General features: G+C 48.9%; 1 protein-coding gene across 1 annotated transcript in view; it reads left to right on the plus strand.

Moving 5' to 3' along the window:
* The first annotated feature begins 2,390 nt into the window (after nt 1–2,390).
* ELFN1 (extracellular leucine rich repeat and fibronectin type III domain containing 1) overlaps nt 2,391–27,708 on the plus strand; it is a 45,323-nt gene continuing 20,005 nt past the window's right edge. The window contains exon 1 of the mRNA XM_088529463.1: nt 2,391–2,549. The gene's annotated coding sequence lies outside the window, so the exon portion shown is untranslated. The remainder of the gene's footprint in view (nt 2,550–27,708) is intronic.

Consider the following 27,708-nt stretch of genomic DNA (forward strand, 5'->3'; position numbering starts at 1 on the left):
CGGGGGAAAAATGGCAAATTATTTCCATTAACAAATAAATGTGAGAACTTTGCAATCTGTGTGTGAACGTTTCATGAGCATAAAATGAGGTGAAGTTTGCCAAACAGATTATTCATTATGAATTGTTCACTCAGCTCTAATTGCTTGGGTCTAATTGTTGTTAGAGGATTGTGTGATGCCTTTGTAACATGCAGTAAAGGTCAGGAAAGTGCTAGTAAGAATGACTCCATGATAAGTCAAGCTTTTCCCTAGGCGTAATGGGAATCTACCTGCTTAGTTAAGCAACAGATGTAAATGACATTATATGCAGTCCTACTGCTACTGTGCAGTTCAGATGTTCAAATAGCTAGCAGAGTGAGGTTTTTTTTTCCTCCTCAATTCCCACATTCTCAGCAGAAGAAATAATTAAATTCACACACAGAATCCCCATCTTCTCATGCATAGCACTATGCAACTTCCCTACCTCTTAGCTAACTGGATTAGAAATTACTCATGCCATGATCACGGATGAGAAGGCACAAGCTAGAAAAGGATTCAGTTTAGCTTTCAAGTCTGTAGTGGTAATTGCAGGCCTTGTGCTTAGGAAAGGCATCACTTTTTCCTCTTAACCCGACAAACTTTGTCTGGAAATCCAGAGAAACAACCAAGAGAGAACCACAGTATCTATCTTCCATCACCGTTTTCTGAAATGAAGCTAGACTTTAAAGTCTTGCCTGTTCAGCCTTTCATTCTCCAGGATATGCACCTATCTCACAAATACCAGGTTATTTGTCCTTCTCATCCCCATAATATTCTCATGTGATCTTCACTCTCCTGGGTATCATTGATCCAACCTGTGCTCAAATACCTGTCATTGTTCCTGTGCTACTGTCCTTCTCTCTCCATTCAAACATTATTTCATAACTGACCTCCAACTACCTATTGCCTCCTTGTGACACTTCTCACCCTTGCCTACCTGATTGATTAGTCTATTATGTTCTCCAGTCTCCTGATGACTTACAGACAGCCTCGTATATGTCACAGGATTGCTTTTTTTCTCTGTAATATTTATTCTTGGAATTTTGCAACACCCTCCGGCTAATGTTCTCTCTCCCCATTCACTGTCCTCCACCTGCCTTACTTGAAAAAGTCTACTCTGGAAAAAAAAAAAAAATGGTGGAGAAATCTTTTACAAAAATCTTGCCTGCAATCAGTTCAGACATGTACTGGTTAAAAATTACATTTAAGTGACTGCTGTTTTCAACGGGACTCTATTTTCTTTGCCTCATTTGGAGGTAATAAAGTGTCGCCACATCAGACTTTGATTGGTAGCATGGTTTGGAAGGCAGTTCTCTCTGGAAAAATTCTTCACCTGCATAAATCAATGAAACAGTGACAGATTGGGGAGCAATGTTGCATTTAAGGATGTGTGTAGGTAGGACAGTTTTGCCTTGCTGGGGAGAGGTCTGGGACTTGTCCCAGATCCATCCATCTCCCCACATTTGTCAAGGTTGTCCAGCTCTCTGATACGGTCCTAGGCTTATCCCAGCTCTGTCCATCACTCTGACGTTTAATTAACTTCCCTGTTCTGCTGGATCTTGTGTCGGATTTGTGTTGTCTTTCTGAAATATTTCTTAGGTCAAGTCTGAATAATAAGAATGGGAGGAATAATAAAATAGTTGCCCCTGATATTGTTATTATGTGGCTGATAATAAAACAAGACATTGAATATCATAATCATGATGCTCTTACAGTTATTATTGCCTACTCCCCCCTAGTTGGGTTGTCTAGCATCACAGGTGAGCAAGAACTCAACAGCAGTGGTGAGGATAGAGAGCCCTGGCCAGACGAGCAAAACTAGCAGAGAATAAGCAGAAAGGAGGTTGGAGGTGAAGAGTGGGGACAGAAGACAATAAAATATCTATTAAGATTTAAAACTGCATTTACAAGACCAATGCTATGTATAACGATGATTAAACTTATTAAATTCTGTCCATGCTGGGTTGCTGTTTGATGGCAGCCCAGCTCAGTGGTGGTGGTAGTGGCTCCTCCCTCCTCATGAGCTCTGCGTTGATGTTTGTTTTGTACCATCTGCCTTGTGCATGTTCAGAACTATCCATCTCCCTTGTAGTTTTCTTCAGTTCCCATTTAGCTTTCATCTCATTCTTCTTGCTTTAATCCCAGGTCCACTTCTAACATCTCATACAGTCCCGCCTCCACTAATAGGTGTATTTCTTTTGCCTTTGAGTTACTATGTTGAGCAGCCAACCTTATTGATGTTGATCCATCCCTTGTTCCTCTTCCCTTTCACATTTGGTCCATACCTTTCCGAGCCTGATCCACTACCTGACTGTCCCTAGGACAACGGAGCAATTGCAATAATTAAAGCTGTTTTTTATGAAATTCCCTCTTACATTTTCTTTTTTCTTCCTTGCAGTTTAAATACTGGGCTTGGTGACCCACCTTCCAGGATCCTCGATGCTGCGTCCAGCGTGCCTCCCAGCCCCTACAGACAGCTAAGCACCTCCGATGATTTTAGCAGGAACCAGCAGCAACACACAGGCACGAAGGTAACCTCTCTGATTGTGTCTGTAGAGAGAGGTAGGCTGCTGTGCACAAGTTAGTGTGAAACATGAGCATAGGGCAGCACGGACGATGATTGTATCAATGGAGGGTTCAAGTATGTGGATATCTTCTTCAGACCCGAAGTGCAGCATTCATTTCCAAGAGGGAAGGCTGCTGCAGATGTAGACAGTGATTCAGGGTTATGTTTCTCGTGTTGCTGTTCCTGGGGTGATTTCTGCAGGGTCTCTGCTCTCAGTATGGGTTAAGTGTGGACCTTCCCAGTGAAACCCTGAATGGAGGGGCTGGTACAGCAGGTGAAATTGTCTTTTCCATGGAATTTGGCCAGTTGTCTTAGGAATGATCAGGGTTATCAGGACAGCTTGTCCAGGAATCCTGAGAGTTATTTGGTAGCGTGCTTCCAAAAATGATAGAATCATTATGGTGGGAAAAGACCTTCAAGATCATCAAGTCCAACCGTAAACACTTACACCATGCCTGCTCAAGTCTAATCCATGATTACAGTGATCTGTGTCTCAGCGTGCTCAGCAGGTGATGCCTAGCCATAAAGTGCTTGAGGAGGGCTTGTCACTCTGCCACATGTGCAGGGAAAAAAGAAATGTGTGACGAGATCTAAATTCAGTAAATGAGTTGTTCCTTACCATAAGGAGCCCAGAGGCTGTGCTGAGCAAAGCCTGGACAGATGGCAAGAGGCAGCATGGGAGATGGTTAAACATCTTGAATTCCCAAGGCCATCCACCTCTGCAGGGTGGTAGCAAGGAATGGAGCTTGGCTTCTGCATGGCAGATTTTGGAGAGAGCAAGGGTGGGGTATGTTCTTTTTTTTTTGCTTTTTTGTGTTTTGTTGTTTTGTTTGTTTTAGATAGAATTCATATACTCCTGTTACACTTCAAGGAATATAGATTTTTTTTTTTCTGAAGGATAAGTGGGATGTATAATTCCATACCAACTCCTTCAAAATTGTGTTTTACAAAGCAGAAAGAGAACATCAAGTTCATACTGGTGCTGTAATTTAGTTTTCTAAGATCAGAGTTTGCCTTGTGTTTCCTGCTGAAATGACTAGCTATGCTGGGCTCTAAGAAATATTCCCCCTCTCTCTCACCTCTACCTTGATGCTATAAAAAGGGTTTTCATCAATCCATTGAGAAGGAGAGATAACTTTTGTATAAAAGTGCACAGTCGACAGGGTTGGATTTTTTGGGTAGTGTGTTATTTTTTTTGTACTGTTATTATTTAAAATATGTTTTTTAGGAGGACAAAAGGAAATGGTTTAATGGAAACAAATTTCTATAGCAAAATGCTCAGCTGGATGAAAAAGATTACTTCTGTTATTGCTCGGGTAGACAGGTAAATTCGGAATTTGAGTACAAAAGGTGTTTAAAAAGTGTGCTTAAACTTCCCTTCCGTGTGCTGTTGAGATTGAAGAGAATAATTTCAGGAGAAAAATTTTTCTATGAGCCTCAGAATTGTCTAGTCTATGGCAGTGGCCTTTCCCCACAGCTATTATCTTGCTTTCACCTTTTCTTTTGCCTCATTTGTCCTGTTTTTTTTTGGGGGGGGTGGTAAATGTAGTGCAGGTGAAAGGTGTGCAGTGACAGGCTGTGTGGACCATAGGGCTTGAGCCAGCCTGGGAGGGATGAACCAGAGGTAGTGCCAGAGGGTCATGGACACTCTGAAGGCCAGAAGGGCCACTGAAGAGTGGGAAGGAAAGATGAACAGCCTTGTCCAGGGCTAATGTTTTTAAAAGGAGGCACAAGTCCAGAGCTCCTAGGATCTGCTTTAAGAGGAGACTTTTTTTTTTTTTAACTGATTAGGATTGTTTAAAGACATTGCTGAAGGTAAGTCGAGCTTAAGTGCTTGGGTTCCTCCAGGCACACAGAAATCTCAACAGTGCAGACAGGCAGCAGCACATGTCCTGATGGATCCAAAGCCAATGAATTACAAATATGAATGCCAAAATGGCAGGCTTAGGTCATTGAGAGTTCTGTTACTGAGCTGGTCAGCCCTGCATCAAAGCCCTGCATTTGATGCTTACATCAAAGACTCCTTCATGGTTTTCACAACTGAGTGTTACAACAGCTAGTGTTGAGTTACCAATAACATAGAATGGGAGTTCCAGAGAAAGCCCCATGCCTGCCACAGAGCAGCAGAAGAAAGTTTTGAGATGAATAATTTAGGATGAGTCCCTGGACACTGCAAACAGTAATTGCAACAAATGGTCTCTGCTCCCCACCTTAGCTCCTCCTTTTTCTTTCCTGCAAAGCTGCAAGACTGGGTCAAAGGCTGCCAAGTCAGCAACACAAATATTGCTGCTTTCCATGGTAGTTATCGTCCCTTGTGTTCACTGCCCAGAAGCCTTTTCATAAGCAAGAGGGTATTTTCAAGGGTTGCAAGCATTCATCTCAATATACATTTTCATGGAAGCACTGGAGAAGTAATACATTTTATTAGACCAGTTGAAAGGAGTGCATGAGTGTAATATTGTGTGAGAAGGTCAGAGGGCTAGAGAGGAGAAGCCCTCTGAGATTGCTGCTCAGTTTATTGCACGAACTAAAAATTAGATGTTGCTGTTTAGTTTGGCACCATTCTTCGTGTTATGTAGGCTCCATTGCGAACAGGCAGTGCTGAAATCTCCTGCACTGGAGCAGCAGCATTACAGAAGCCACCAAGCGGTTGGATTTGCTGGGAAGAGTAATATCGTTGATTAGGTGGAAAAGGCAAGCTTGGAGGTAGCCGTGCTTACAGCTCTTGGTTGCTTGCTCTGGGAGCACATGCCAGTATAAGTTTGGTGCTGGTCTGCACAAGTGTAGGGAGGTGAGTCCTGGCCAGCTCGTGGCTGACGCAGGAGGCTCTGCAGGCAGATAGCTGGCTGATAGCCGGTTGCATGAACCCTTCTCCAAACGGTTTTGCACAATGAGCAGAGGAATAAAAATCATCTCCTGGGCAATTCACTCCATTCATCAATTAAATTGTTTGCTGCGAACAGTTTGGCCCCATCTAGCTCCAGGATTTCAGCCTTGTAATTTTGCTGGCAGAGGATACCAATGCCATGTCCACGAAATCTGCCTGCCAATTGCTTCCCCTGCTAAGCATTTTCTAGGCTAACGATCCCGAAAAGCTTGCCAGCAGCCCCAGCTCTGTCCCTTTCAGGGCAAGTCGCTCATTTGAATGTGAGCACCTCTAAATGACTCCATCTGCTAAGTGACTTTTGTAAAGAAAAGATTATGGCAGGAGTTATCACCGTGTCCTCAGGTTATAACCCTGTTACAAAATGGGCTGGAAAAAAAAAGCGGAGGGAGGTTGTGAAATGTGCAGAGTCACCTGGGTGACTGTCTGCTTGATTATTTTCTTTCTCATTAGATAAATTAAAATCTTGGCAAAAGGAATTGTTGCTCTCTCCTAGATGAATGGTAACCTGCCGTGTGGTATGGACACTGGTCATAGGCTGGCAAGGAGAAGGGGCTTTCCACTTTTCCATAACTTCCTGGGCCACCCACGAGGTGCTGGAGCTGGATGGCAGGGAGATGAGTTCTGTGCATGGGGCTGCTGTGCTGCACCTCTTCCCTCCCTCCATCTCCTGGGCTGCTGAGCAAGAAATTAAGAATTTTTTGAGGTCATATCTTCTTAAGACATCTCATGAACCTGTCTACCTGCTGGCAGTCACTAGGGTTTTGCTTTCCTGTAATATTGACTTTTGAATAGCAGCACTTCTGTATGTGAAATCAGGGATAACGGTACTAATTTTGAATAATGTCTTTGACCTCAGAACTCTTCATTACTTTCATTTTACAAATCAGGCATACTGAGGCATATCCAGAGCAAAATAATCCTGATTGTGGAAGTATTGTCAGCCAGGACCTGCTGCCCTTCAACACTGTGGTCTTCGGAATTTGGGTGACTTGTAATCATTCTCCCTCCAGCAGCTGCTCTGTCCCTGTGCTGATGAACTGGGCTAATTTTTATGTATCAGAAAGATGGGAGCTTTACAGTCAGGCTCTAAATCCCTGGGTAAAATTCACTAGCCAGGAGGTCAGACTGCAGAGTTGTTATGGTGCCTTCCAGCCTAAAATATCAACAAAATCTTTGGACTACATAACCCCATGTTAAATTCAGATGATTTAAGCCACCCATGGCTGTGGACGTAAAGTATGCTTATCTGCATGTGAGGTATTTCTGTAGTTTGAAATTAGGCCACTGTTATACACATAGTATTTACATAGGAGGAAAAGCTTCCAGCAAGGTTGAGCTATTAGAGACTGTAATTCATTTCTGAGGCAATGTGGAGGAATCCCCGCTGCTAATAAACACTCAAACTGGGAGTGGAAGGAGAGCAGATCTGGCTAGTGGTGCGAGGCTTGGAGGGAGTTTGGCACTATGAGGATGCTCAAGAATGTAGGATGTATCTGCTCTGGTAGAGGATCATAGGGCAGATTTTTCACTTCTTCCCAGGGTGTTGCCCACAGGACTTTCCATGCTACCTGCCTCGTGTCCTTGTCACCCTGCCTCTGGCAAGCAGCAGGACTCTCCTGTCACATGGAGCACTGAAGGCTCCTGTAATGTGTGTGGCTGCATAGGCAAGCGTGGCATAGCAGCAGAGGAGATGGGGCTAATTCCTTCCTGAGACTCACAAGGAATCGGCTTACAGCCTGGAGCTCTGATTACTCTTTTCTTAGCCTGCGTAGCCACACATCCTGAATTTACCTGGCTTTTTTTTGTTGTTTGTTTTTGCTCCAAAGTCAGGTCTAGACTTCTAGCCCCACAGCAGACAGGCATGGAGTGCCTTGCAGGGCAGATGCAGACCCTTCCCAAAGAGCAGTCAAACAGGGAGAAGATGCTTTGAAACCTCCAAGGTGATGGACAGGAGGCATTTTGGGTGCCATGGGCCAATTCCCAATGAGTGGCCATCACGTCAGAGCTGAGACGTTTGGCTGATGGGATTAATCTGCGACTCCCCCCGAGACAGCAGGGCCTCCATGACCCCCACCTGCGGTCTCCCTCCACCAAGCCTATCCTGGCTACAAACTAAAAGTCGGGAAATCGAAGTCCTTCCTGCCCCCCTCCTGCTGTGTCCTTCTGTGGTGCTGACATCGACACCAAAATGGCCGACATTAGCATGAGGCCCATGGCAGCCTCCTGGGCAGTGTTGGCACCGCGGCTGCCACAGGCCTCCTGTCAGTGGCTCCAACGTAGGGTTTCCAGGCAGGGCTTGTGGCCTGTGGTTGTTTCTCCTGTGGTCACCATCACAAGTGGCGCAAGAGTGAAGCGGCTCTGTGCCAGCAGGACCGTCCTCCTAAGGGTTGCGATGGAGAGAGGTTGATCAGCACCAAACGAAAGCTTGAGTCAAGCAGAGCCTTGTGATGCAGGCACTAAAGGAGATAAAGGCTGGCCCAGCTGAGACCGCAAATTGGTGTATGAAAATCTAGCAAGGAGCTTATTAAGGTGTTCCCAGGCAGAAGAGGGTATCTTTCTTTGTGGTGACACGTAGGTGGAATGGCCCTGGGAGCCCAGGGCCAGTGACCTCCCCAAGCGCGTGGGCAGTGATGAGTCCTGCCAGGCTGATCCTGGGGACTAAGGACTCTCCGGAAAAGCTGCTTCTGAGACCCAGCCTGACACCCGCGCCTTGTCCAGACTCTGGATCCCTGGGACTGTGGGGGAGGCAGCACTCAGCACCCTATGTCTCCTCTGCAAAGGGAATATTCCAGTTTTTCTTCCTTTTTTAAAAAGGATTTGAAGCTAGGAGCTCTTGCCAGGCTTTTCTTACTTCCTGTGGGAGGTTAAGGGGCTGGAAATGTTCACTAAACTCCCTTTTCCTCAAAGTCCCCAATATGTGATCAAGAGATGCAGCTCGCTGGTCAGACATAAAATACTGCACCGTTTGAGTCAAGAGGGATGTTTTCTAACCACCTTCACACTCCATGTGTCTTTCCAGTAGGAAAACAGGAATGTAGGCACCCGAAAGCACTGCCTCAGTTGTGAGGTGGTGTCCCAAGAGAGGCTGCGTTTCAGAGGCTGGGCTGGGCCAGCACTTTCTCCAAGTCAGGCTCAATTGGGGATCTGAAGTCATCCAGTGCTTGAAAGAGTTTAGGACCAAAAGAGCTTCTCAAAGAAAGTCTGCACTAATGATTACATTATGTTTAAGAGGCACATTTGTACTAACTAAATGCAAAATAGTTTACATGGCAAATATTTCCCATTAAGCTCATTTCTACATGAAATGCTAACAGATTGAGATTATGACTCTAATGATTATTTTTATTGCTGGTTTGCGTTTAAATGGCATAAATTTCCCCCTACTGTTCTCTCTTTGGGTTAAATCAATAGAACCTATTAAGAAGGTTAGTCTTCCTCTAAGATTCTTCCTTCTCTGCTTTCTGTCTCATCTCCACTTCTGCCCTTTTTATCCACCCACCATCAGAGATTTTTCAGAGCTGCCTCCAGCACATTCATGCCCAGGGAGCTTTGAAAATCTCCTGTGGCAGAGCAGAGTGAATCCGGGCTTTGCTGAATTGGGGGATGACAACGAAACTTAAGTGCTGCTAGACGGGTCCTTTACTCAACTTTGGCCATATGGCAAGCAGATAGATCATATATGTTTCCAGATATAACATATCTGGAAACAGATATAACAGCTATACTAATATTACAGCTATAACATTTTGCCTCCTCACCTATGGGTGCTCCTGCTGTGCTGCTTTAACAGTGGCTGTGGCTCATCTAGCGGGCACCGGATTTCTGTTCAGAGAGGAGTGATCCCAGCACATACACAGTGAAATCTATTAAGATGCTGACCTTTAAATTGGGCTCCTTCCTGCTCCTGTAGGAAGGAGGAGGGTGGGATGCCCGAATTTTATTCATTTTAATGACAAATCCCTCACGTGGAGGCTTTGAAATCAGCCTTACGCAATTGGACTTGGCACTGCTGTGCAGGGAACATGTCTGCGCTCCCTGCACAGTGCCAGGCCCCTATAGATCTACAGCATCACCTTCAGCCTAGGATTATCTGTGAGCAGCCGAGCGGGGTTTGGGCTCCCCAGGCCCTCCCAGGACAGAGGCACCAGGCCTGAGCAGAAATAACTGCTTTATCCAGGTGCCAGCATGTAGGGGCTTATGAGCTTAGGGCAGCACCAGTGTGGGGATCTTCATGCTCCTTAATCAGTAGTGCTGACCTTTCTTTCCTCCATTACTCTCAGCATCACTTCTTCTGGCTTAATTTGCATAGGTTTCATGTTAGGCATGTTTTTGCTTTATTCCTGTTATCCCATTACCCTGGATAATCAAAGTTGGCTGTAATAGAAACCACAGAAACAATTTGCTTACCCCACTATTACAAGAGACTTCCTTTCCTAAGCTCAGAGATACCATTCTGTGGTAATGCTAATTACCTGTGCATATAGAAAGTAAAGTGAATGACAGTGGGATCCTTTGGGATGATAGGGATTAAAGCTAGATAAGATGTTCTCCTCCTCTTTTTGTATGCTTCAGTGTCCCTATCCTCAATGGAAATGGTTTTGCATTATAAAATGTAATATGTGGCAGGGCCAGTTGGCCTGTTCCAGCACAGGTACCTGCCCTCTCCAGCCTGGAAAAGGGGAGAAGATGTCCAGAGGGAGGGACAGGTTTGCAAACCTGCAGGTTTGGTGGTCATGTCCCGTTTACCTCGTATGCCAGGTGGGCCTGTTCACTCTCTATCAGGGTGCTCCCATAATTATTCCTGTATCTTTAGCAGCTGATGCTGTGGGGGGGCTTCAAAGCAGGCTGATTTCTGGAGAAAATGAGGAAGGCGGTAACGAGAGGTGGACAGTTATCAGCAGAAGAGGCATGCAACGGCCTGACAGGCTGCTCATGCTGTCCTAGGGACCCCTCTTTGCTTTCCATGTCACATCCCCTTAGGCTCAGATATGATACAGCCCATCCGTGCAGATACATGGGGGCAGTTTCCCACCATTTGGATGCAACATCCTCCCAAAGTCTCCCATGGGGCTTCCTTTTGAGTGTCAGCCAAATGAAGAGCGACTTATGCAGCCAGGCATATGTGAAGAATCGTCGGAGCTCGCAGCACAGGAGAAATCCCACTCAAGTCCACCCACCCACGTGTTTCTCTGCGAGTTTCCTGAGTTCTTCCCGATTTCTCTGCGAGTGGTGTCCAAAACATATCCGCATGGGGCAGCTGGCTCTGCTCTGACAGGCAGAGGTGCTCCTTGGGCACACATGGATGCTCTGTATGCGTGTTCGTGTACCCAGACCATGAATTCCTGCACCCTGGTGAAAGAAAGCTGCAGGGACATGGTTAAACAGCCCTGGTTCACCCCACCCCCGTTCCAAAATTGTGGAGAAGCTGTTATTTATCTGTGCTCCAATAATCACTGCACCTTTGAAGAAGTACTCGTGTTTGGGATTTTACCACGTCTTTCATCCCCCGAGTCTGTCAAAGAGCTTTACGTAGTTATGAGTCAGACAGGGGCATCAGTTGAGATATTCTGCAGATATAGCTAGCGGCTGGTGTGTGTGTGGGAAGGGTTAAAATTAATGTATACGCACATCTCTATGCAAGCTTTAGTGCCTTGTTCTGCTCACAAGCCTTACGGTCAGTAAGATACTTTGAAACTGCACCCATGTTTCTACTCCTTTAAAGATGCAGGTTGTTGGTACAAGGAGCTGCAACCACCTTTTGCTGTGCTTGAGTGAGATGTAAAGAAATTTATTAGCTGGTGCAGTCAGGGCCCTGCCTGTTGCACAGAGCAGACTCAACACAGCAAGGGTGGTACTTGCACAGCAAAAGTCTCTCGACCCTACAGAGAGTCCTGAACTGACCTAAAATGCAGCAGGAAAAGTGTGTGGTAAGGTCAAATCTGAGCTCTTGCATGGTCAGACCAAGAATCAAGCTCCTTGTCTTATTATCAGTCACCTGAGATATTTTACTCAAGATCAAAACAATCTGTGAGCTGTAGATCCAGGACTCCAGTCAGCATCAGCTTTAATTCTAAGAGTGCATTTGAAACAAAACAAAAAACTAACAAAAAACTAACAGAACTTGCTTTGAAGGAAAGGGTGCTTGGGATGGAAAACTGGAAACTTTATCACTGAACATTGTTGGGGATTTCTTTTACTATCACATGGTTGAGGCCCAGGTAATCTTCCTATTAACTTCTCTGAGACAGTCCATCATGATCTGACCCCTCAAGTGAAAGGTCTGGAGTTAAGCAGCTGGGATTCTGAACTGCAGCCCCAGCCTCTGTCGGTGGAGTTAAGGGTACGCTGAAACAGCCCAAAGCTTTCTGTGGAAATTGCTCTCCACACTGGTCTGCCTCTAAAGAAAGAAGTCAAAGGTTGGATTTGAGGGCTTTGTTTCTGTGCAGTTCAAAGGAAACAGCAGCTGGATTTTAATGGGCACCCAATAATGTGACAAGTAGCTGGGGCTGAAGAGTGACAGGAGATGGCAGGCAGAGAGCAGCAGACAGGCAGGGATGGCCAGGTTTGCAGTGCTCAGGTACCTGCCACCCATCCGCAGGTGTTCCACATCACGGGAGGCTTGTGCTAGAGATCATAGTGATAATGAAGTTGTTTTCTTACCCTTTGCAGTTTCTGATAGTGCCGCTCGGGTTCTTCTCACTTCCCTGCCCGTCCAGCTGTCCCTGGTCCAGCATCAGGATGGTGTCTGCAGGAGGCTGTGCGGGCTGGGATGCAGTGGCAGCTGAATGCACTGTGAGTTGCATGTCAGGACAGGCTGCAAGGAGGAAAGCAGGCGCAGCTTTGGCTTTTAGGTAGTCGTCAGTGCTGTGTTGCAAACCTCCAGGCAAGTTCATCTCTGGAGTGCAAGGCAGTCCTGCAACAGCTCCTGGGCCAGAGGGATGTCAGGCAGGGCTGGAAGCTCTTCCTTCAACCAAGGGGTGGACTTTGTTAGAGCTACTCTTGGAGGTCAGGTCCTGTCTGGTGGCAGTCCCCACTCTCAGACAAGGGGCATGTAGGGATGCATGAAGCAGGCACTTATTTTCATGAGCACATGCTGATTTGGTGAATTTCCCACTGTTTATGTGAGATGTGACAGGTGTGATGCAGGTCTAGGGAAGGAGTGAGGAGGATTAGTGGGTGTTTTCAGTCCTTCCTTGGGTCTGTGTGTGTTCAATAGCCACAGGCGTCCTCGGCCTTAGCAGGATTGGAGGCTCTCAGATCACTGCTGGACTAAGATCCAACAAGAGCTACCGTGCCTGCTCGCCTTTCCTCTGCCCTGTGAGCTAGAAGGCTCTCTGGATAACGGCTCCAGCTGGTGCTTTCATTAATGCAGAGACGCACGTGAATTACTGCACACAAACCTTCTCCAGCATGAACGTCCATCAGCTGGCCCAGCTCTTGGGTCAGCGGTTCCCCTGCTTACAGATTCTGGCCATGGCAATAAGTTATTACAGACACTAGGCTGTTACTCCTCATGGAGACCCAGGGCTAATGCAGGTGTCACTCACACTACAGGAATTACACTGTGTGGCTGGAGTTGTAGGGGAGAGATGTTAGTGCAAAGGGGGCCAGGCTTTGTGCCAGGCTCTTAACCCTTCCCACCTGTTTGAGTAACAGCAGGCTTTCCACCGACTCCTCTTTACACACTTTGCATCCATTCATGCAGGACCTTCTCTACCCAAAGCCTCAGCATCTTTCCTAACTGCCCTGCTCCTCTAAGGCCAATGCTGCTGACTCCTTCATTCACATTTATTTTCAGAGCTTTCCCAGGTCCTCCAGCATGTCTCCAGCCCATAACCCACCCCAGTGCACGAGCCCAGCCTCTCTGGCATGGTCCTCTAGCTACCTCCAGATGACTGAGTTTTCACTGTCATCTATCCTTGCTCTGCTTCTTCCTCTGGTTTGTCTGTTCGTGCCCATCTCTATCCTCCATCTCCCAGCTTTCTAGTCACCTGCTTTTCTTCTTGCCTGACCTCACCTTTCCTTCATGAGATGTCTCATGCCTTTGCTTTCTGCAGGCTTCTTTGCCCCCTTCAACTTTCCTGATCATTTGTGATTTAACCCCATGGAAAGATCTTTTAAATGCCCCACGAAAATACCCACATTGCCCCAGAAGCCTTTGCCACTGTTACGGTCACCATGTCTATAAATCCCACGCAAGATAAAGACCTCAGCAAAGGATCATCAGCCTGCTTGTCCCAAACCAAACCATAGCTATCAGTCCTAAAGCCCAGTGGGGTGGATATCATTATTGCTAGGAACCTTTTTATTTACTGAGACCTTTCTGACACCCCAGTAAATGCATTTCAGAGCCAGAGAAGTGTAAAAACAAGCTGCAAGGAAATCAAGACAGCTAATTAGCCAAAGGTTACTGCTGGGCTCTGTGACTGTCAGCCTTTTTGAAGTTCTTCTTCACACAGCCAGATGTGCACGCAATGCTGCTGCTCCTTTGAATAAATGTCTTGGTTACCCGAGCGGCTTCATCGCTGGATGTGACTCGGTGCATGTGCAGCCTGTCACAGCGAGCCTGGGCAGGGAGCTCACGTCCTTTCACCTTGCACCGTGTCTGGAGAGCGTTTCAGCCCGTGCAGTGGCTGATCAGCTTTCCCCTTTGCCTTCCTCACAGCCCAGTTTGGAGACCGTGTCCAATCCTGGGAACCAGCAATGAAGGGAGAGGAGGCACTGTTGGTGCCTGGCACCTCTCAAGCGGGGAGCGAGGCCAGAGAGCTGCCTTCTTCTTGGCACCTTCCTGAGGATGAGCATCTTGCATGGAGCCACAAGTGATCCAAGCAGCAGTGTCCCCCCACCAAGAGACAGGGAGAGCAGGGCTAGCTGGGTAGGGGGCTGAGGGGTGGACAGGGTGGCCACGTGAGAGAGGGCAAGCAGGTCATGATGGAGGGCAAGCTGTACTAGATTCAGGATGCTGGATCCAGGGAGGAGTTTTGTTCATATTTGGAACTCAAGTTGCAAGGAGAGCTCCAGAGGAGCTAAGGCTTTTGCAGGCTGTCTGTCTCTCTCCACCCATTGGAGGTCTCTTCTCCAGTTCTCTGGTTGCCTTGGGACCCAAACTCTGCCCAGGGGCTGCAGCTCACCTTTTGCTTGGGGAGAATTTGCCTGCAACAGCCTTAGAAGTAACAACTATTCAGGCTGCTCCCTCCCTTCTTCTCCCAAGCTTTCCTCCTCTCCTCATCTACCTCTTTCTGTTCCTTTTGCCCCACTGTTTCCTATTGCTCAGCTGGAGCAGTGCCTCCTCTGCCCGCTCTTGTCCCTCTCGGTAGGTTTTGCCTCCCTTCCTCTCTCCTCCGTCTTGCTGTACTCCCTTCTTCTTCCCTCTCATTCCCAGTAACATGTTTTCACCCCCCACTGCCTCTCCCAGAACATTAATTTGCTGCACATTTCCTTACAGAACTTACACCACAAGTTGAGGCTTTGTGTGCACATGTGCATGTGTGATTTAATTAAACAAAACACAATAAAAACAGGGCAAACAGAAAGAGACGCAGACAGACAGCAATTCCCCACTCTCCGAGGGCTGCGCCTGTCTCTGCCTGTGAAATCAACCTTGGTGCATCTTGCTACTGTCGCCACACAGGGTTTGCTTGTGAGAAGCCTTCTGGATCTCTTGGTTGGGTTTATATCTCTCTACTGGGACCCTGGGACAGCATGAACCGCAAAGGAGCTGCCGCTCACTTCAATAAGCCCTGAGATACTGAGAGGTCTGCAGATGCTCAGATGTGCTACCCACCCCAGCCCCTCTCTGCCTTGCTCTTCCTTCCCTCCTCCTCCATCTCTCCCTTCCTTCCTTGCTTCCTTTTCTCCTCAAATCCATTTGCACTGCTAATAGATGCTGTTCATAGCATCCCTGGCTCCCTGGCAGGACTCTCACCTCTGCCTGTGTGTGGACATGGGAGCGTGAGTGGGTGTCTCTGTCTTGGAGACTTTGTACTCACTCTTCTCTGGCTCTGTAAATTTATTCTGTGACTCCATCCTCTTCCCTCTAGTGAACTGCTCAGCTGTAAATCTGACAGCTAAAGTGGGTCAGTGAGTATGGAAGGAGGTGGCCCAGGGAAGGGAGGAAGCGAACGTGAGAGGCCGCGAGTGACAGATTATGGGGCTGGTGATAGGAGGGCAGGAGAGAGAGAGGAGAAGGCGAGGGAGATGTTCTTAAAAATGAAGATTTCAAGGGTTTTTCAAATGTGCACAAAATGCGATTAATGAAATCCTGGCACTCCATATCCTCTCCTTAGCAAAAATACTGAGAGCAGAACTGACCCTCTTGCTGACACCCACCCCCACTGCACAAAGCCCGCCCAGGGATATGAAAGGTTGAGCTGCGTCATCTTACCAGAGTTTAAAGTCCCTGTGAAATCCTGACAAAGGTCTTGTGTCACTGAAAGGGAACCATCTCCAGGGAGGGCAGGCCCTGATTAAGGCGCTGGGTTTTGCACCCACTCAGCGGGGCATTTACCTTTTGCGCAAAGAGCTGCCAGCCACCTTCAGGTTGACACTCACCAGGCACCATGCTCCAGAAAAGCTGTAGAGCATCATCCATGCTCTGAGCCTGTGTCCTCAATCCCTTCCTTTTAACTTCAGAGCCACTTCTTTCACATGTGGACGGTGTCTTCTCGTACCACTGGGCTGTCACTGTGGGCTGCTCTGGTGCATATTTACGCTGTGAGAAGACATGCTGCTCCCCATCCTCAGGGTTACTGCAGTCTGGTGACAGCCAGGGTGGCTGGGAGCTAATGGCAGGCATGTGGGGCAGGTCAGGGAGCACCATCTGCCTGGATTTGGTCTCCTTAGATGGTCTGGATGGCTGTTCATAAGATGTTGATTCTGCGAGCTCACCTCTGCTCTTCTGCTAGTGCACTGACTAGATTTACACTGGTGCGATGGAGATGGAGGTTTGTTCTAGACACTCAACCCCAGTGAGAGGGCAGGCTGAGCGCATTCCCTTTTGGTGTCTCCAGGAGGCCCTGGCATCCCACACAGACTGAACCCAGCAGGCGCTGACCAAGCTCGTGGGGCTGCTGGCCGAGCATGCCGGCTCCTCGTGACGTTGCCTGCAGACCAGCTCCTCAGCAGAGCTGAGCTGCTGAGCAGCAAGGGCTGAACCAAGTGACCCGGTGCAGGAGCTGGCACAGCCTCACTAGTGACTGCATTGCCCAGCAGGTGAACACGACAGGCATAATAGCATGTTCCACCTTCCTCCTGGCTTTCCTTGGCTGAGATTGGATGGTCACTTATTCAGAAGAGACCTTCTTGCTGTGCGAAGTCAAGCCATGGAGCCAGCTTTCCTGGTGCATGAGTCCTAGGCTGGGAGGAGGAAGACAAGAGGCCCTCTTGCTGAGAAAACCAAGGTGCTTGTCCACCTCCTCATGCTCCTCGGGAACTCCTGAGCTTGACCAAAGCCTGTGCACAGGGACCTGTGGTCCCTCTGCTCTTGTCCTCACAGTCCATGTGTATTCACAGCACAGGAATAAATTTTAGCTGACAACAGTTCTGCAGAATTTCCCGTGCATGCAGCCAATGCACCTGGAGCCATTCCCAGATGTCTCTCCTTATTAATGCCCCCTTAGCAATTTTCTGAGGACCAGTCTCCATCTCTAGCATTAAAAACAGTCCCTTCCTTTTTGATTTATGGATATTAATCCATGCCAGCGGGCAAGAAGCATGACATGTCTACATAATATATTCATTATTAAATTGTTTTTGTTCCTTTCCTTTCTCCTCCACCTCCAAAGCTTCACCTTTCTTATCTCTCTGTTACATTTGAACAAGCACCTTGCACTGAGAAAGACAACTTCCATCATGGAACAGCTAGCATCACTTGCCAAGTCAGCTTCGCTAATCCATGTTTTCTCCCTGGAATGCTAAACTCAGACTCCTGCAAAGAGAAGATCCTTGTAGACTGTTCTCCAAGGATATGGCTGCTCTGTTGCAGTGGTTGGGACAGACGCTCATGTGGCCAGGGCTGTGGGACACTGTCAGTACCACGTTGCTTGTTCTGATCATAACATGAGGCAGGCTAATTGCGTGAGTCTGCTGGCAGCTGTGCCTGAAACAGTGCCCAGGCAGGGATCCAGCAAGGGCGAGCTTCTTCTGCAGTCATCCAGACGCTGGTTCCAGGTCAGTAACGGCTGACGCTGTCCAGCCCTCTGATTCGGGGATTGAAACCTGGATAAAAAAATGTTAGCTCCACTGGCTCCAGTCTCCCACCTGCTCAAGTCATGTGCCTGGCTTGGCGGCCCCTTCCACAGTGTGTTGCTGACTTCCATGGTGTCATGCTGTTCCCAAAGTATGTGACAGATTAGATTTAGCAGCCAGCACTTGGCTCCTGGTGAGCTCACCGTATTATGGCCTGGGAAGAGAAGAAGGGAAGAACAACATCTTAGGACCTTGGCATGAGGCTGCTTTCTTTTTAATTTTCCATTTTGGGGTTGTGTGAGAATTCAGTTTACTCAGCACTCTGTGGGCAGACTTCAGCCTCTCTGTGACGCTGGGATGAACACCAGTCCTGGAGTTCTGAAGGGACTAAGTCTCAGACATGTCACCTGAACTGTGTCCTGTTGCAGGGGTAGCATCCTGCCAGGTGATGGCTATTCCTCCTCCTGTGCTAGGCTGCTGTGTTCCCTCCTGGCTCTAAGGCTTGGTGGCTCTTCATCCTGATGAGCTCCATACTTCGTACTTCTTCACAGGGCAGTCTTGTGTGGCCTCGTTTTCCCCTGCTCTTTTCATTTATTCTGATCAGGAAGTGGAGAATCAGTTGCTGTGGTTCACTTCTCCTCTAATGGGCTGCTCTTAGCTCCATAAAGCATCTTCTTGGCTTCCCTTTTGGGACTTCCTCTGCAATCCGCAACCTTGATCTTACCCATCCCTCTATTTTCAGGCCACTCAGCAAACTCATTGCCTGTCTCTGGACACTGGCAGGTGTCCTCTGTGAACCCAGGGACTGCACACACCAGATCCTCTCCAGAAGCCATGGTTCTCCCCCTCGATAGGAATTGAAAGGCAAGGCTACCTCTGTGACACCACCCGCCCCATCTCTGAACCTCAGCTCCATCCAGGCTAAGCTACTGGTTTCTCCAAACCCCATTACTCTGCAATAACACCGTAGTTAGAGTCAGAGTAAGATTAAAAACGTATATAGATGAACTCCCTGAAGGTACCTCCTTCTGTCTTGCCCATGGCTGGAGGGCTGAGCCCTCCTCTGTGCTCCCCATGCCTCCAGCTGCAGCTCCCAGCCTCGTGCAGCTCCCTGGAATGGAAGCAGCAGGACATTCACAACTTCAGGTGTTCAAGAGCAGCTTGAAAAATATTTATATTTCTTTGGGTAAAAATGAATCTGTCCCAGTGGCAATGAGGCTGCTATTGTTCAGAAGGCTCTTAGCAGTGATTATTGTTGTTTTTCAATTTAAAAACCAGAAGGCCTGTTTATAATGTATAGCATATGGATTGAGATTTTTGTTTTCTTTAACCAAGCCTTTAAGGTGTGCTCTAAGCTCTGCTACTGACAATTCAGGGAAGCAGAGGCAAAAAAACTGTCATCTGCAGAGCCCCCACTAGTGTGACAAGAAGCAAAATCTAGTTAACACAGCTTCCAGCATGAAAGCAATCTAAGCACGCTGCTGTGGGGAGACTGAGCGTGGCTGCAGAGGTGCTTTGGAAGCTGCTGGGTGGGAAAGGTCTGGGGGGGTGTAGGTGGGATGTGGTTTTGGTGGTGCTGGAAGAAGGCTGGATATAGATGCAGGACACTTGGAGGCATCTGGGGTTACTCTGCTGACTCTCTTTTCCTCTCTTGTCCAAAGCAAAGGTTGGTGAGAGCTGATTTTGAGCTCTCAGCATGCAGACCAGGAAAGAAGTCACGCTCTGGTCTTTGGTCTAGTTCCAGCTCTGCGCTAGTAAAACCCCCACTGGGTAGTTCATGCAGATGGGTGCTCTGGTGGGGGTGAGGAGGACGTTAGTCCAGGGGTGCTGCAGAGCACTGGCTCTGGGCAGGGCTGACAAGGTCTTGCACTGCCTTCCTGGCCAGCCCATGGCCCCAACTCTACTGCCACCCCCGTGCTGTGTCTGCTGGCTGTTCCCCTGCTTGCTGTAGCTCACAAGGTCTCTGTCTCCCCACACAGCCCCTCTAACCCCCACCATTCGGTTATTTTCTTAATTAAATATAGATTATGGCACTGGGAATAAGGGATTATTACTTATTCATAAGCTACTTAGATTTGAAAATGTGCATGGAGCAGAGCTTATCAGTGTCTGTCTCTGCATCATTAGCTTAGCAAGGCCAGGGTGAGTTCATATGGGCTCTGCCCCAGTTGCCCTCCTCTTCCTTCCCCAAGGTCTGCACACCTGGAGGAGCGATTTTCCCACCTCTCCCTTGCTGCCTCTTCTCCAATGGAATCTTGTCAGCACTTTCCCAAGGAAATCGCTTTTCAGTGCCCTCTCCCAGGCTGTTCTGGCTCCTCCACACGCCTCTGCTTTGCCCCCTCCCCAGATTTGTTTGCATCTCCCTCCCTGTGCCTCCCCAGCCCTCCTGCTGCGCGTGCAGCTGAAGCTCTCCCGTCTCGCCTGCCCCCCGTGGACCAGCAGGGACTTATTAGGAGGCAGCTCGGCAGGAGGTTCTTCTGCAAAGTTTTCTAGGAAATTCCTCCCTGCGCCTGGATAGATGTTGCCTGAACTTCAGCTTGCTTAGAGGGGAGGAAGAGGAAGTAGAGGAAGATGCTGTTGCTAAGACAACAGAGAAGCAGAGGGAAGAAAGTGAGGTGGGAGCTGGTATAGGTCCACCATGTTCCTCTGAAGCCTCTTGGATGCTTATAGGCTTATTGAGAGTGACCAAGCAGAAGGGTTAGGAGCAGCTGGCTGCACCACAGGACAACCCTGGGAAGCAGCAGTTTCCCATGCTCATTTCTCTGCTTTAAATAGTGGAGTTCTCCACCACATAGGCAGCTGTAATCAAAACCAAAAAGAATTGGTCTGTTCATTTTCTGAACTGGTCTGTGCACAGCAGCGGGGAGTCTGCTTTCTGGCTTAGTCCAGCTTGTGTTGTCCCCAGATATGACAGTGGAGGGCCAATTCAGCAAAAGCCAGCCTGGTACCCCCATCGTCCAGTGCCTCAACACCTCCCAAGTAGTTCCTTCTGACTATTTTAAGGACTCCTGTGAAGTCCGGGATTGATAGCCTTGAGAACTAAAGACCTTTTGTCAACAGAGCAGATACAAGACAAGCGGCTGCAAGATTCCTCAGAGCAAAATGATCTTGATAAATTGGAGAAATGGCCTGAAATCAATACACTGAAATTCAATAAAGTCAAGTGCAAAGTGCTTTGCTTAGGAAGGCAAACTCAAAATTGTGGATATAAAATGGGAAAGAACGGGTAAGCCAGCAGGATAGTGGCCGAGGCCCCGAGCAGCAGAGTAGCCCTCAAACTGAGCAGCAGAAAATAAACCTGATGCTTTAGGAAGGGAAAGAAAAGGTACATCTTGCCAAGAGATGTATTAATAGATTTTCAGATAGAAGACAGCAAAGTAATTTATTTGGCTCTATTCAGTGCTGGTGAGGCGTCAGTTGGAGAGATATATCCAGGCTTGGGCATCACAACTTTAAGAGAGAGACAGACAAATTGAAAGAGTTTGGAAAACATGCCCTGGGAAGATAAACTGCGCTGAGTTTGTTTGCTCCAGGACAGAGAAGACTGAAAGGGGCATGTGTAGCATTCATCTGCTGTGGAAAAAGTAGTTATAAAGATTATGGTGATCAACTGGTTGAGGGTAAGACAGGTGGTAATGAGCTTAAATTGCAGACAAGATATGTCAGGTTAGATACCCACAAATAGCTTCCTAGCAGCAAGGCTGGCTGAGCGGGTGCAGGCTGCAAAGAGAGGATGGGAACCCTGTCAGGGGCTTTAAGAAGGGGATGAAGAAGCAGCTCTCCTGGGCAGCGTTGTTTCATGGAGACACTTCTTACCTCTATATTGCCATGGCTAACCCTTCCCATGCAACACAAAGAGGTGCCCGGTGTCCTCCAATCCACCCCACCAAGGCCCCTGCCTGTCCCCTTGTGCTCCTGGGTGAGGGGAGCTGCTCTCAGCCACACTTCTGATGTGGTCTGTCCTTCCTGGAGCTGCCCAAAGAGTCTGTTGAGGGTCTAAGATTTGGAAGAAGATGGAAATGAGCATGGCTTTGCAGTGAGCAAATTGGCAGGCTGAGTTGTTCCTATGACCTATGGCTCACAGCAACATCTGAGTGGGATCTGGCCAAGAGAACCTACCTGGGAACTTGCTTTAGGGAAAGATCTAAATTCAGCATGTTTCTGTGGCAATGTCAAAAACTGTACGGCAGGAAATGGATGCAGAAACCATAGGAGCATTTCAGGTTCCTCCAGCAGGTGCCTGGCTGGAGGCAGCTCATGTCTGTAGCAGTTGTCTTTCCTGAACCTTGGCCAATGAGTCTGGTGGTGCCAGGGAGGCCGTTAGGGGCAGATGTGGTGGTGACAAGGTGCTAGCAGCGTATCCCGAGGCTGTTCCTGCAGACGAGAGCCACCAGGCAGGCTTGGGCCAAGGCTGCATGTGCACATGCGTGTAGTCAGGCCACCAAGGCACCGCATTAGTACAACACCATGCAGCTACACACACCTTATATTCATCTACTCTGTGGACTACAGTTTTCAGTGAAAAGGCAGTAAAGGAAACCGGAGATGGGTGTTCTTGAGGGCACCAGCCTGTCTAGATGGGCTCTGTGGCCTCAGATTCCCTGATTCAGTTTTAGGCTGCTGGGGGGCAGCCTACCCCTCCTCTACCCCTCCCCTTCGGTACCATTTTCAACCATAATTAATGTTTGCTGCATAATTACACTGATTTTTAGTGTACTGCAAAAGGTGAGGGGGATTCGTAGACTGAATGCGTGTGCCAGCTCTGGTGGTGGCATGGCTGAGAGTGGCAGGTCCCAGCTGCCCTGCAGGAGGGATGTGCAAGAGGGTTCCACTCGAAAGCCCCGTGTTGCACAAGGAATGTGCAAAACTGCTGCGAGGAAGGGCTGGGAGTATTTGCTGTCTTGCACACCATCTGCTGCACCTTTTATTTCCCTAAATAAGGGGACAAAGAAGGGCTCTAGCAGCCCTGCTCCCTACCCGCCAGCCCAGCGAAGTCCAGGATGGGGAAGGCTGCTTGTTTGCAGAGCTGGCAGCCCTGTTTGCACCACAGCGCACAGCAGGGAAGGGGATTTTACTCATTCACCAAGTCACAGTGGGGAGAGGGATTTCAGGCCGACCTGAGCAGCCCTGAGTTAAGAGCTCTTTAAGAAGCAGCTCAACCACGTCCCTGCTCCGCACGTGGTAGGAAACCTCTCCGACGGGAGGCCGCTCCACCTGCCCGCTCCCCGCGGCGTGGCCGGGCACGGCAGAGCGCTCGCTGGCTCCGTGTTCCTTGTGCCACCAGCAGCTTTGTCATGCTCACGTGGAAATGCAAGAGGGACTGATAAGGCTGCCGGGCTGGAGAGCCTGCCTGGTGCTTTCTGCACGGCAAACCTGCACAACGAGCCCCAGGAGATGCTGCACAGAGGTCGCTATGTGTAGGGGCTGCCCCAGCACACGAGGCTGTCAAAATTGTCAGTGTTTGGGTGGCAGCATCAGCAAGGGATTTAAAGACACACTTACTCCTAGTAGCAGCTACCTGGTGGTTGCCTGCCAGGTGGGAGCTCCCATGGTGTGCAAACCAGTGCCAATGCAGAGGCTACATTCAGCTTCCTTCGGGCTCCAACCAGGAGTAACACCAGGATCCCATCTGCATGAGCACCAGCAGGCTCTTCTTAGGGAGAGGCATTGCAAAGTCATCCCTTGCTCTTCACTGAGCTCTCCCCTTGTTGAAAGGGATGTCACTTACCTATTTTTTTTAGCTGTATCTTGTTTTGTGCTGCTTATTAATTGCATACCCTCCAAGGATCATTCCTGTCTGAGCAGCTCAGAGGAGGCCACATGTCACCAGCTCAGCATTGCCCAGATGGGAACGCTGGGACAATCACCGTTAAAAAGCCACCATATCGCACGCAGGTGTTATTGAGCTGCCACAGATGTTAGACATTTTTTCAATTAAAAACTCATAAATTAAAAAAATAACAAAGTGTACGCTACACTCAGCAGAGACAAAGGCACAGTGTGCCAGCAGCCGACCCGGGTGGCATCTGTGGGCACTTTGTGCGGCAGCATGAGGTGCAAAACGTGGGATTTTGGTATTGGCTGTGGCTTCCCTTCCCTCTGCTCCCCTCACTTCTGCTAGGGAGAGGGTCATCACTCACCACGTTGTGGCCTTTGTCTGCCTACTCCTTGTGTTTGGGGGGATAGAGTAGGAACTGAAAAGCATCCCTTTAAATAGGTTGTGAGTGCTCCTCCTGTCCTTGACGTAGCACGTTGTCTTCAAGGTTTTAGAGCTGGAGTGCATGGAGGTGGCTCTCCCTTCTGTGTCGCATGCGTGCCCTAAATGCAATTATTTGGCTCCTACCATGTCTGATATTATTATTGTTCTTGCTATCTTTGGTACTTTTATGTCCCCCATCACCATAGTAACTGAGCATCTCAAAACCCTGTGAGGAGGGAATAATATAATTCCCATTGTAGGGTTGTGGGAAGCGAGCAACAGCAAGGCTCCGAGCTAGAGCAGTGGGAGGACTTGGGCAGCTCCGTCCACGGCTGGGGAATGGGGCTCCTGCCCGTGTCCGCAGCAGCTGTGTGTGAAAGGATCAAAGTTCTGGAGTTAAGCATTGGAGCCCAGATCGTCCTGACCATCGTTTTTGTTTCAGACCAGGCCCTCCTCTTCTGCCCACTCTGTCTCCCAGGCCAGCTCATGGCCAGATGCCCTGGGCCTGTGAGCCACCAAACATTGCCATGGTGGTCATCAGGAGAGCCCCAGGCTCAGATCCCTGTCCTTCTGAGGACCTGAGCACCATCTCCTTTCTAGGGAACTGCCTTGAAGTCCAGGCTCTGCTGTCTGCCTGGGGAGAGCCAAAATGTGAGAGGCAGGGGCTGCATTTACATGAGCCCTGCTCCCAGGTGGAGGCCCCAGCTTCATCCCTGCCCTTCCCTTGTCCACAGGGTCATACTCCAGTCACCTTACCTCCAGGGTACCCCCATACTTCAGGGCACCCCCCAGGCCATGTCTCCATCGCACTTATCTTTATTTCCCCACCACAAGTTTATTGGATGAAAAATCCCACTGGGAGCAGCGGTCTCTTCTGCTCCTGTTTGGTGCCTCCCCATGGTGCATGTCCCCATGGGCCACCAGTTGATGGGCACCGCTCCAGGTCCTCATGGGGAGGGGAAGCATTGGTTTGCTCTCTTGAAACCCTTCCATTTTTGCACAGATTATCTGAATGCACATCAGGCCTGGCCCTGCTTAAATGCATCTTTAAATATTGAAAGAAAAATGGAATAGCTTCAGAGCAAGACATGTCAGATTTTCTTCATCTCTGACGTACTCCAGAGTAATTTCCACCCTGGGGGTTTAGCTATTTTTCCTGCGAGACAAGTGATATGCATTCAGAACGAGGGTTTGAACCGAGGTCTTCCATTGCACAGGCAAATAATTCAACAGGTAGGATAAAGCTGAAGCTGAGCTGCCTCATCCTGGCAGTGATTTGTGAGGAAGGGCCAGCTCGGGGGCCAAAATCCAGAGCCAGGTGCCTACACCGGCTCTCCCTGTCTCTGGGGATCTTCTCCCAAGGGGATAATGTTCTCCATCCCCACTTCCTGCACTGCCAGGTCATAGCAGTCACATCCAATGCACCGATTCCTCACTGCCTGCTCTGCCTCAGGTCCTTCCTGAATAAAACAATCTTCAATTATTTCCCTCTGTATTCCTTTTCCCTTTTGTGCAATATATCATTTTTTAATTAAAAAAATGCCTCGTGGAAGTGTAACGGGCTATTAAATGTTTTGGTCCATAATTAACATCAAACCCCTGACTTAAAATCTTTATAGATTGAGTGAGCTCCATGAGCTGTTTCATGAAGAGCTTGGCGCCTCTCGCGGCAGCCCCCGGGCTCCAGGTTACCCTGCTGCCCTCACGAACCTCCCAGCTGGGCGCAGGGACTGCAGCTCCTCACCCTGTGCTGATGCACCCCACGGTGTCCCGGCCACCCCGCCGAGAGCAGCGGCAAAATTCCCCACTGACAGCGCGTCCCTCCTTGCCCCGTGAAGGGAATCGTGGCCACGTGGCAAGTGGGAGCCCTAACGCTTATTCTCTGGACCTGGAGAGAGGGCAGGATGAGACCCTCAAGGGATGGTACCTCCTTGCACCCATTGCTCGGGGTAAATCAAGTGATGACTTCCACGGTCTGGAGCACCTCAGGGGGTTATCAAGCAGCACTACTGATGTGTGGCCCAAATGTGTCCTCGCCACCTGCTCCAGGGCGCCTGGGAGGTGAGAAGAGTTTAACTCCCCTGATGACTCTCAGCTTTTGCTGTAATAAATTACTTCCATTTCGTACGCCTGGGTCGCCTGGCAGGTTGGCTTTCAGCAGCAATGACACGTCTTGGGGCGGCTGGCAAATTTCCAGCGCTCCTGCCCATACGTTAAGGTAGAAATAGCATTAGAGCTGAAGTACTGTTGCTTGATACTGCTGGATTGTGGATGGCCAGCTCTTGTTTGAGTTGATGAATGCAGCTGCCACCTTGCCAATTTATGGTATTATGCCTTCTGGGCATCTCCACTGGCATGTTCATTGCGGCCGTCGGACGTAAATTGATTCACTTTCATATTCTTTGCCTTCTAATGTGAAGCTGGAGTTAGGAGATACTGGTGTTCTCATTAGATTTTCCTCTGCGTTCGTAGCTATTTGCCCGCTCTTGTTATGCAGCACTGGGCTGTCTTTCGGGCTTTGCTTGTACATGGAACGAGCTGTAAGTTCAAAAAGCCTTGGCCGCATTTCACGTTCTGGCTGCCATTCAAGTGCCTCACAAGAGCGAGGACAGCCGAGGCAGCCCCTTTCCAAGATACGTGGTTGTGGTCTACCTTCAGTGAGCCTCTGTTTTTTCCCCTTGAACCTAAAATGATTTATTCCAAGTTGAAAGGAATCCTGGTCCACCTGGGACAGGTACCACCACAGCCAGACGTGATGGTTACTGCTGTGGCCGGTCTTCTCTGCCCAACTCCAGCTATCGGGTGAGGAAGACCCAGGCAAGGCTGAAGAACGACAGATGGGCTCTAAGCCACAACACGCAGCAGAGACTCTTCTCCCAAGCAACAATTCGTGCCCCAAGCACAGCGCTGCCCTGCAGAGACAAGGAGCATCACTTGCTGCTGCGGTTGTACCTGGGAGCCAGGGTGCACCATGATGCAATCGGATGCCTGGGACCTGAAAGGCATCTTGGAGTGAACCGGGGTCATATTTTGATAAGCTGAGTATTAGTACCTTTTCTAAGGCTGGTGATGGGCAGCGAAGCTAGAATTACTTGCCTACAGGGTTTTCATCTTTTTTTCTTCATTATTTCTTCCCACTTTTTATTTCTCCCTCCTCCCCTCCGCATCTCAGCTTTACTAAACTCTCAACCAACAGAGTACGGGATGCACAGCATGGGAAAACAAGCAGCGCTGTCTGCCTGCTGCCTTGTGCTCTGCTTTCCTTTGCCAGCTGCTCTCCGCAGCCACGCGGGGCAGCAGCAAGGGCCTGGAGCCCAGGGAGAACACAGGGCCTGCAGAGGGTCCCATTTCAGCCACGCTCTTTTAATCCATGCCCAGGAGTGGCATAAACTCACCCGGCACCGCTGCAATCAAGTGCGCTTCTGCTGAGTCAGCTCCATTTAAAACTTGGCCTTTCAAAAGCCCGCAGCTCTCAGAAGCCCCAGCCAAGATTTTATGGATAAATATAAAATGAATTAGGAGGCAGGTTTTTAAAATAAAGAATTGCTTTTGGAATCCAGGGTGGCAATAATAATTTCTCCCAAGAACACAAAATCTCTTCATCGTTAGCACAACAGTGCACACTCAGCAGCAAGTCACGGGCCCTGCCAAATGCAAGTGGATGGAGCAGTGCCTGCTGTAGACACGGGGGTGGACCGCAGCGCCGGCCGCTGGCACGTCACCCAGCCCGCGTCTGAAGTGTCTTCTTTCCATCTCTCCAGGAGCAAAAATCCCCCGAGTCAGCTGAAAAAAAGATCTCAAGGCATCTCTATTCCCTGAGAAAGTGAAGATTCAACTCCATCTAATTGTATG

Source organism: Tinamus guttatus, unplaced genomic scaffold (assembly GCF_059628265.1).
Source record: "Tinamus guttatus ecotype Peru unplaced genomic scaffold, ASM5962826v1 Tinamus_guttatus_pri_ptg000330l, whole genome shotgun sequence".
Classification (NCBI taxonomy): Eukaryota; Metazoa; Chordata; class Aves; order Tinamiformes; family Tinamidae; genus Tinamus; species Tinamus guttatus.